The following is an 8,410-nucleotide window of genomic DNA, read 5'->3' on the forward strand; positions in this document are numbered from 1 at the left end:
GTCTAAGGTTGATTTCGTGAATAAAAAATTGTACACGAACTCTTGGCAACAGTTCGCGAACTACAATCGTGATTACTTGAATAAAAGTCTATTTCAGTCAAGTTACTTGGTGTTTTTTTTCCTAGACAAGGTATATTTGTTTCCAAGCAACCTAGCCTTGATCATTCACTATAAATAGAGGTTTCATATAACCACATAAACCATCCTTTGCATATTGTGTGTGTGTTGTCTAAGGTTGTTTTCCATATCTTTGTTCTTCACGAACAATAGTGAGATTCCAAAAGACTTTACTTGGGGATCGTAAAGCACGAGAAAGCTATCTTCTTTGATAATTACGGAACCTGTTTCTAGGTGTTTTTCATAAACCTTAGATTTGATAGATCAAAATATCTCAAGATATTCTAGATGATCATGTGAGGAAGAATCAATAAGGTCACGGAACGTGTGAACCATAACTGTTGAGGAGCATCTTCAAAAGATAATTGGGGTACTGCTAGAAGATTTACAAAAGCAATTCCCAAAGAGAATCGGTGTTCTGATAGGAGTTCTACAGGTGCATGAATACAACTGAAGCAGGTATTACATCTAGTCTGAAATCAGGTAGTAGGCAATCGGTATAACAGCTTAAATCAGTGTGTTCTCAATCTGGATTAGGTCCGGTAATTTTTTTACAAGATTGTAATTTTCCTCATGAACAAAATATTGGTGTTTGTGTTATTTCTTTTCTGCATTACATTGTTTTATATTTATAATGAAATATCACAGGTTGTACGTATTTAAACCTAGATAATATTAAATCAACTGTAAAGAACCTAAAAGACTCTTTCTTGTGGAATTTGTGTCTTGACATATAGATTAAAAGACTTGTTCTTGTTGGAACTCGGTTCGTGAACAGTTCGGGTATGTACTAGGTTTACCTTGTGTTAATGGTGGATTTTCAACAAGGTTTGAAATAATAAAATTACAGTTTCCGACTCGACTTCAGACGAATATATGAAATTCATATTTTATCATTTAGAGATGAAAGCTCATGTTGCGATGATCTCTGACTGGTCAGGTAACCTCCTCAAACATGAACATATGACCTGTTAGAGCATTGCTCGGTTGAACCCACCAAGCGTTGGTATGCCAAGTTTGGTTGTTATATTTTAGTATCAAAACTCAATTAGAGTCGCTTGACTAAATGTACTAGAGTCAACTTCGTTTAGGTTAGACTAGAAAGTCTAGAAATGTTGAGACTACAAGTTGTTAGAGCATTGCTCGGTCGAACTCACAAATGTTGCTATCTCAAGCTTGTTGTCAAATTCAGTTGTCAAAACTATATCTTGATTTCTAATCTACAATTAGTTAACTCTCGTATTAGGATAGAAGTGTAGTTGATAAACGAACATCATGGCGGTCATCCCTGCGTTCTACCGTTTGAAAGAGAAGATCAACCGATGCTTTTGGAAGAACTTATTCAACAAAAGGTAAGTGAAGACTAAACCACCTATTTCTCGAGTTATATTCATCTTTCTATCTAGAATGTAGTTGAGCCCCAACCAATTCTCACACCGATTAAGGTACAGTCACGGTCCTTACGCCTCTTGAATCCCAGCAGGACACTGCACACTTGATTCCCTTAGCTAATCCCACCCACAACTAAGAGTTGCTACGACCCAAAGTCGAAGACTTATAAACAAATCTATCTTCCACATATATGTCTATCTTTTTTTTTTGGTTCCGTCTTTTGATACAAAGATCAAGGTGAACAGGAACCAACTAAGAATCCAGTCTTATACTCCCGAAGACCAGCCTAGAAATATTAGTCACCTCACAATAACCTAACTGATTAACAGAAGAAGTTATTGCGGAATCACAAGAGTCTGAGACGAAGAACTGTTGTGATTACTTTTTATATCTTACCTATCGGAGATAATTCTCGAGTAAATCTTAGAGAAGATAAAACTCAATAAGATAGAAGAAGTAAGATCAAAATACACAACTACAAAGAAAATAATTGGATCTGGCTTCACGAATCCCAAATGAAGTCTTCAAGTCGTTAACCTAATAATGGTTTTGGAAAACCTAGGTTAAAGGAGAATCGACTCTAGTTTACAACTAGGACACACGAGCGTGTCGAGATTAGGTTTCCCAGCTGCTAGAGTTCTCCCTTATATAGTCTTTCAAATCGGGGTTGCTTACAATCAAAGCTAAGAAAGCTTAGTAACAAAGCAATTGATATTCACCGTTAGATGAACTCCTGATTTAAGATTCAAGTTAAGTCTGCTTAGAAACTAAGCAATCAATCTCTACCCGTTAGATGGTATTAGCTTGATACATACAAATGAAATATACCTATATTTAGATATGGATGAACCGTACCTAAACGTGTATACCTTGTTGGCTCAGTAAAAGTTAACCGAAGTTAGCCATATTAACACTTTTAACTTAGCCATATTCATCTAACACTTCTAGATCAAATATGATGATCAATCAATCATGATAGTTAATCAATTGAATTTAAATGTGTTCCAAGAGAGTTGTTTAAATGTTCATCATCTCATAGAAATATGTATATGAACCATTTGAAACAAAAATCGGTTTGGTTTGTAATTATACAAGTACTTATACAAGAACTAATTCATGAACATAATACCACGGTTTGTAATACTAGTTCACATACCTTAATCATTAAAGTTCCAGGGACTTTAGTTCGCAAACGAATCTGAGTTCATGAGTATGAAAATCACACTTTACCGATTTTACAACTTGACCATTGTGTTCGCGAATTGAGTACTCGAACAACAGTTCAGGACTTTGGCTTTGTCCAGCCGTTCACAAACATGGTACGCAAACAACAGTTCCGGACTTGGCCTTTTTCTAGCCGTTCGCAGACAGGGTACGCGAACAACAGTTCCGGACCTTTTCACAGGTAAACCAGTTCGCAAACAAGGTTCGCAAACAATAGTTCCTGACCTGAACTAGACTTCCACAGTGCACATACAAAATATACATATTGTGATATATCCAGGTATAGGTAGTCGTTTTAAACTCTCATTTAATCGTTGAAACATTCTTAAAAGACAACAATGGTAATCTTACACATACCACTAGCTTCAAGCAATTTTCAACTAATTAATCGATCAATGTGAAACTTCCCAAATTAACATCAAATGACTGTCTCGCACAAATCATGTAAGATATTCAAGGTAATTTTCACATGATCATCTTTGACTTAATATTTAGTTTTCAACAAATAAATTGTTTACAACTAAACTCGGCAAGTATACGATGAACTTAGCTAAAGCTAAAAGCTTCCAACACATATTTCGAGAAATAGATAAGCGAGATAAACTCAGATCGAAATATTAAATGTGTATAATGTAAAATTCTATATAGTTATATGACTTAGTCTCTTTAGAAGATAGAATAGAATAGACTTCTGTATAGATAAGTTTTAGTCTACACATACCTTTTGTTGATGAATTTCCTCCAAGCTCTTCAGTAGATCTTCTTCTTCAATTGGTGAACGCCATGAAGTCTAAAGCTCAACTACACACTTCTATCCTAATCCGATACATAGACATAAGTAGACTAGAAATCATGTATATTTTTTTATCAACTAAACTTGACAAACAAGCTTGAGATAGACCGATCAGTGCTCTAACAATCTCCCCATTTGTCAATTTCAGTGACAAAACTATTAATGCATATGGATTATAAAATAAATAAACTTTGTAGCTTCTGATCCATCATGCTTGATTTCCTTGGCTCTTAAACTTCCTTGAATTCTTCGCGTTCTCCATCGATTCTGAATGTGTTCAACTCAGCATCATTTTTGTTGAAGATCCGTAGCCATAACAACATGAAACGAAAGTTCTCAAACGTTTTTATATAGTGTCATAGTATTATTATATATAATCAAAGTCCAATTGCATCACAACTTTGAAATAATACTATGGTGATATGTATCACTTCCCTTTAGTCAATACTTCCATCTTATAATGAAAACCACTCCCCCTTATATAATGATCCGTAAACCATATGTATGTAGTGTGAACTAATAAATAATTCTCCCCTTTTTTTGGCAAAGGTACGAAAACTATGGGATCAAAATGAAAATTCTCAAAAGATAATTCATTACTAAAAGAGAACATATAACCTCCTACAAAATTCCACAACCAATCTCCCCACAAAGATATGGCAATTAAGAACAAGTTTGTTTAAGAACTCTCCCCCATTTGATGTCATTCCCAAGAGAACAACATGAGCGACCTTAGTTTTACAAGAAAACAAGGATTTCTTTGGACATCAATAAATCGCATGGATTTGTATCCAGTACTCGAATAAATTAACCACAAGAAGATCTTATTGTTAGAGCATAGCTCGGTCAACCTCGCATGCGTTTCTATCTCAAGCATGTTTGTCAATGTTAGTGATCAAAACTATAAGTCTTGATTTCTAGCATACATAGCTAAGTCTCGGACTAGGATAGAAAAGCGTAGTTGAGATCAAGGACTTCATGGTGATTCATTATACAACGACGAATATTTCTACAAGGAACCGTATAACTTCATCAACAAAAAGGTATGTGGAGAATTGAACTTATCTATCACTCAAAAGTCTATCTCTTCTATCTCCTACTTCTTATGAGACAAAAGTTGTATGCTATATAGACTAGATCATACACATTTGACATTTCGAGCTGAGCATTCATTGCTTATGTTTTATCTCGAAATCGTGTGTTGATAAAGCGTTTCGCTTTGATCAAGTTTATCTTCACCTAGTGACGAAAGTCATGAAAAGTTTCAATCACTTTGAGAGTTGCTCTGACGTGAATCGGTCTGTGAATAACGGCTACATAGCGTCCTCTGAGAATGTCTCAATGATTGAAATGAGAGTTTAGATTACATAACCATGTATTCCTTGAACCGAAGTTCTCGAACTTTGTTGATCAAGAGAAATCGGGAGGATTGTGGAATTGGCTTGCTAAGTCCGCGAACCTAGTTCGAAGACTCAGTCCGCGAACTGTTGGAAGTTCTCGACCGAAAATTTCTGCTGGGATTTTCCAAAACTCGTTTGTGTGTTAAGTCCGCGAACTCAGTCCACGAACCCAGTCCGCGAACTGGCGGAAGTTCTCTTTCTGAGAATTTCTGCTGAGTTTCAAAAACTCAACCGATTAACTTAAGTCCGCGAACTTGTTTGTGAACTTAAGAGGTTATGATCGAAAGATATGCTCTGAACATGAAACATTAAATTACTAAGGAATTCTTTATGCAAACCGTAGATATAATGTTCATGAGTCGATTCAATCGAATCGAATCATCTTTGTTTCAATTGTGTCTTGTATAGTTACATAAGATCTCATAGCAATTGAACAACTCTTTAACTAGTTCATTTGAGTCAATTGAACTAGTTATGGTGAAGAAGAACAAGGTTAATATGAAATGCTCATATGTTAACCTTTTGGGTTACTATGTTGAACCAACATACACGTACACGTTTGGACATGGTTTTCACGAACCCAGTAAACGTCTACCCGAGTGTGTGTGTGACAAGCTAAGTTTTTGATCTAACGGTTGAGAAATATTAGCTTGAATCTAAATCAGGTTTTCATCTAACGGTGAATAATGATTGCTTTGTAACTAAGGCAAAACCCTGATTTGAAGGCTATATAAAGGAGACATCTAGCATTGTGTAAAACTAATCCCCACACGTCTGTGTGCTACTAGTGCGCCCGCTAGAGTCGATCTCCATTAACCTTTTATTTTATTCTCTAAAATCAGGTTAACGACTTAAAGACTTCATTGGGATTGTGAAGCTAGACCGATACTACTTTATCGTAGTTGCGTGATCTGATCTTGCATCTTCTATCGTGCGAGTACAATCGATTGATTGGCTTGAGATCGTGAGAGTTATCCGATAGGCAAGATAAAAAAGTCACAAACATCTTCGTCTCACTGTTTGTGATTCCTTGACAAACCGCCTGTGTAGTCAGGAAGGCTTTGAGAGGTGATTGATTAATCTAGGCTGTTCTTCGGGAATATAAGACCGGATTATCAATTGGTTCCTGTTCACCTTGATTTCTATCAAAAGAAGAAACAAAACCTAGGGTTTATCTGTGGGAGACATATTTATCCTTTGATAAAAAAATTTGTGTGAGACAGATTCGTTTATTATTAAGCCTGTGATTTTGGGTTGCAGCAACTCTTTGTTGTGGGTGAGATCGGCAAAGGGAATCAAGTACGCAGTGTCCTGCTGGGATCAGAGGCGTGGGAGTACAATTGTACCTTGTATCAGTGGGAGATTGATAGGGCTTCAACTATAGTCCAGTCCGAAGTTAGTTTGCAGTAGGCTAGTGTCTGTAGCGGCTTAATACAGTGTGTATTCAATCTGGACTAGGTCCTGTGATTTTTCTGCATTTGCAGTTTCCTTGTTAACAAAATTTCTGGTGTCTGTGTTATTTCTTTTCCGCATTATATTTTATATAATTGAAATAATACAGGCTGTGCGTTCGTGATCATCAATTGGAAATCCAACCTTTGGTTGTTTATTGATATTGATTGATCCTTGGACATTGGTCTTTGATACCGTCCAAGTTATCTCTCTTTGATAAAGACTCGCAAATTTCTATTTGCTTGAGTAAAGATCAAATCGAGAGATTGAGGTAATAACTCCTTGAGATACTTTCTATCTAGATTGAGCCTGATTCTCTAGCAAAGTATTTCGGAGTTAGTCCATACAGATTGCTAAGCGAAATATTGGGTGGTGTTGTTAGACCCCCGCTTTTTCAATTGGTATCATAGCAGGCAAACACGGTAAACCTAATAAGTTTGTGTTTGTTCGTTCCATATAAATTGCCCTATGGGAAATTTCCTTGGAAAACTTGCTCCTGGCATCTGTAACGCACGCCAGAATTCTGTAATGATTGTTCAAAGATTGTTATGGTTAAAACCTCTGGGTTCTCATGATAATCTTACTTCATCTGAAAGGGGAGATTTAGATGTTAAGAAACAATCTGAAGGAAAAAATAAAAACAAGGAACAATTGGGAAAACGTTCAATACGCTCAAGGATATGGAAGCTCACTAGATTAACTCTTGATCTCTATGAGGAATACTATCGTGATGGATCAATTGACAAAGATCTGCTTAAAGCGTTCGAAGGCGTTTTTAAATTCTTAGAAAAACTTAATTCTGTTAAGTCTAAGAATCATTCCAAAAAGGGTTTTGTATGTATTAAATCTGTTGATATTGTACAACCCGAAAATCGGAAGAATCCTTCTTCTAGCCAGAATAAACGAAGGCTAGGAAGCTCTAACTTCCCTGACTATCATCATTATTTTGATTACTACAGAGACTGTTCACACTTATCAACCAGACATATCGCATGAGAACTCCTCTGCGCATTATGCCTCTTGGTAACAAGATTGGCATTTACCCCATTTGTACATATATTGAAGTGGGGCAAGAAATTGTTTGTGTTGTGTACAGTTGTGTTTTGCTTAGTTAGATTTCTATTGCTTCTGTTAGATATTGGTTGCATACCTTTAATGTGAAAAGGGATAAGAATATCCCCTAAGTCTTGTGGGTCTCCATTCGTGTATAGACCAAGCCCATGAATGAGGGATATGTACATGTTGGTGGTCCGCGAACCTTCTTATCTCCCATCTTCCGTCCGCGTACGTGAACTAGGGTTTGTACTTCTCCACCATTAAAGCTTCTTTGAAGAAATCAAAAGGAAGGGTGTTTGAGGTTCTCTTCAAGTAAGTAATTTTCTCTTGTATATCTCTTTATGATGGGTTCTAGAAGCATGAAAAGAAGTTCTAAAATCTCAAAATTCTCTAGCTTGAATCCTCCTTGTGATCAAAATTCTCTTAGAATTAAGTTTGTGAATGATTCTTGTGCTAGAACTTTTGATATAATTCCTTCCAAAGGTTTTATTCTAGAAAATAAGTTGGAAACCTTTAGTGGACATGAAGAGGATTTAGTTTGCTTCAAAAAGTTCAATCTTGGGAATATCTTTAATGGCCTTGGTGAAGGTTTTGATTCTCTAACAAGGATTTTCTATGCAAACATTCATGATGTTGATTTTAAGAAGATGGAATTCAAATCCATGATAAATAGAGAAAGGTTCCTCGTTAATAGAGTGTTAGTTTCAAGGGTCACCAAAATACCGTTGGGGAACGTACAGTTACCTAAATCAAGTGATGAACGTCCATCATATGATGATATCTCTATTGGACTTTGTGGAAAGAAGGTTGTTTGGAGTCAAGGGAAGTTTCCTACTAATGATATTAGTATTGCTTTAATGGCGTTTGGAAAACTCGATATCTCTAACCTTTGTCCCTCCACAATTGAGAATTCTTGGTGGAGTTATGAATTTGCGGAATTAGTCTACTTCCTTGAATCCGGCAACACAAATCTTGA

Source organism: Papaver somniferum, unplaced genomic scaffold (genome assembly GCF_003573695.1).
Source record: "Papaver somniferum cultivar HN1 unplaced genomic scaffold, ASM357369v1 unplaced-scaffold_128, whole genome shotgun sequence".
NCBI classification, from domain to species: Eukaryota; Viridiplantae; Streptophyta; class Magnoliopsida; order Ranunculales; family Papaveraceae; genus Papaver; species Papaver somniferum.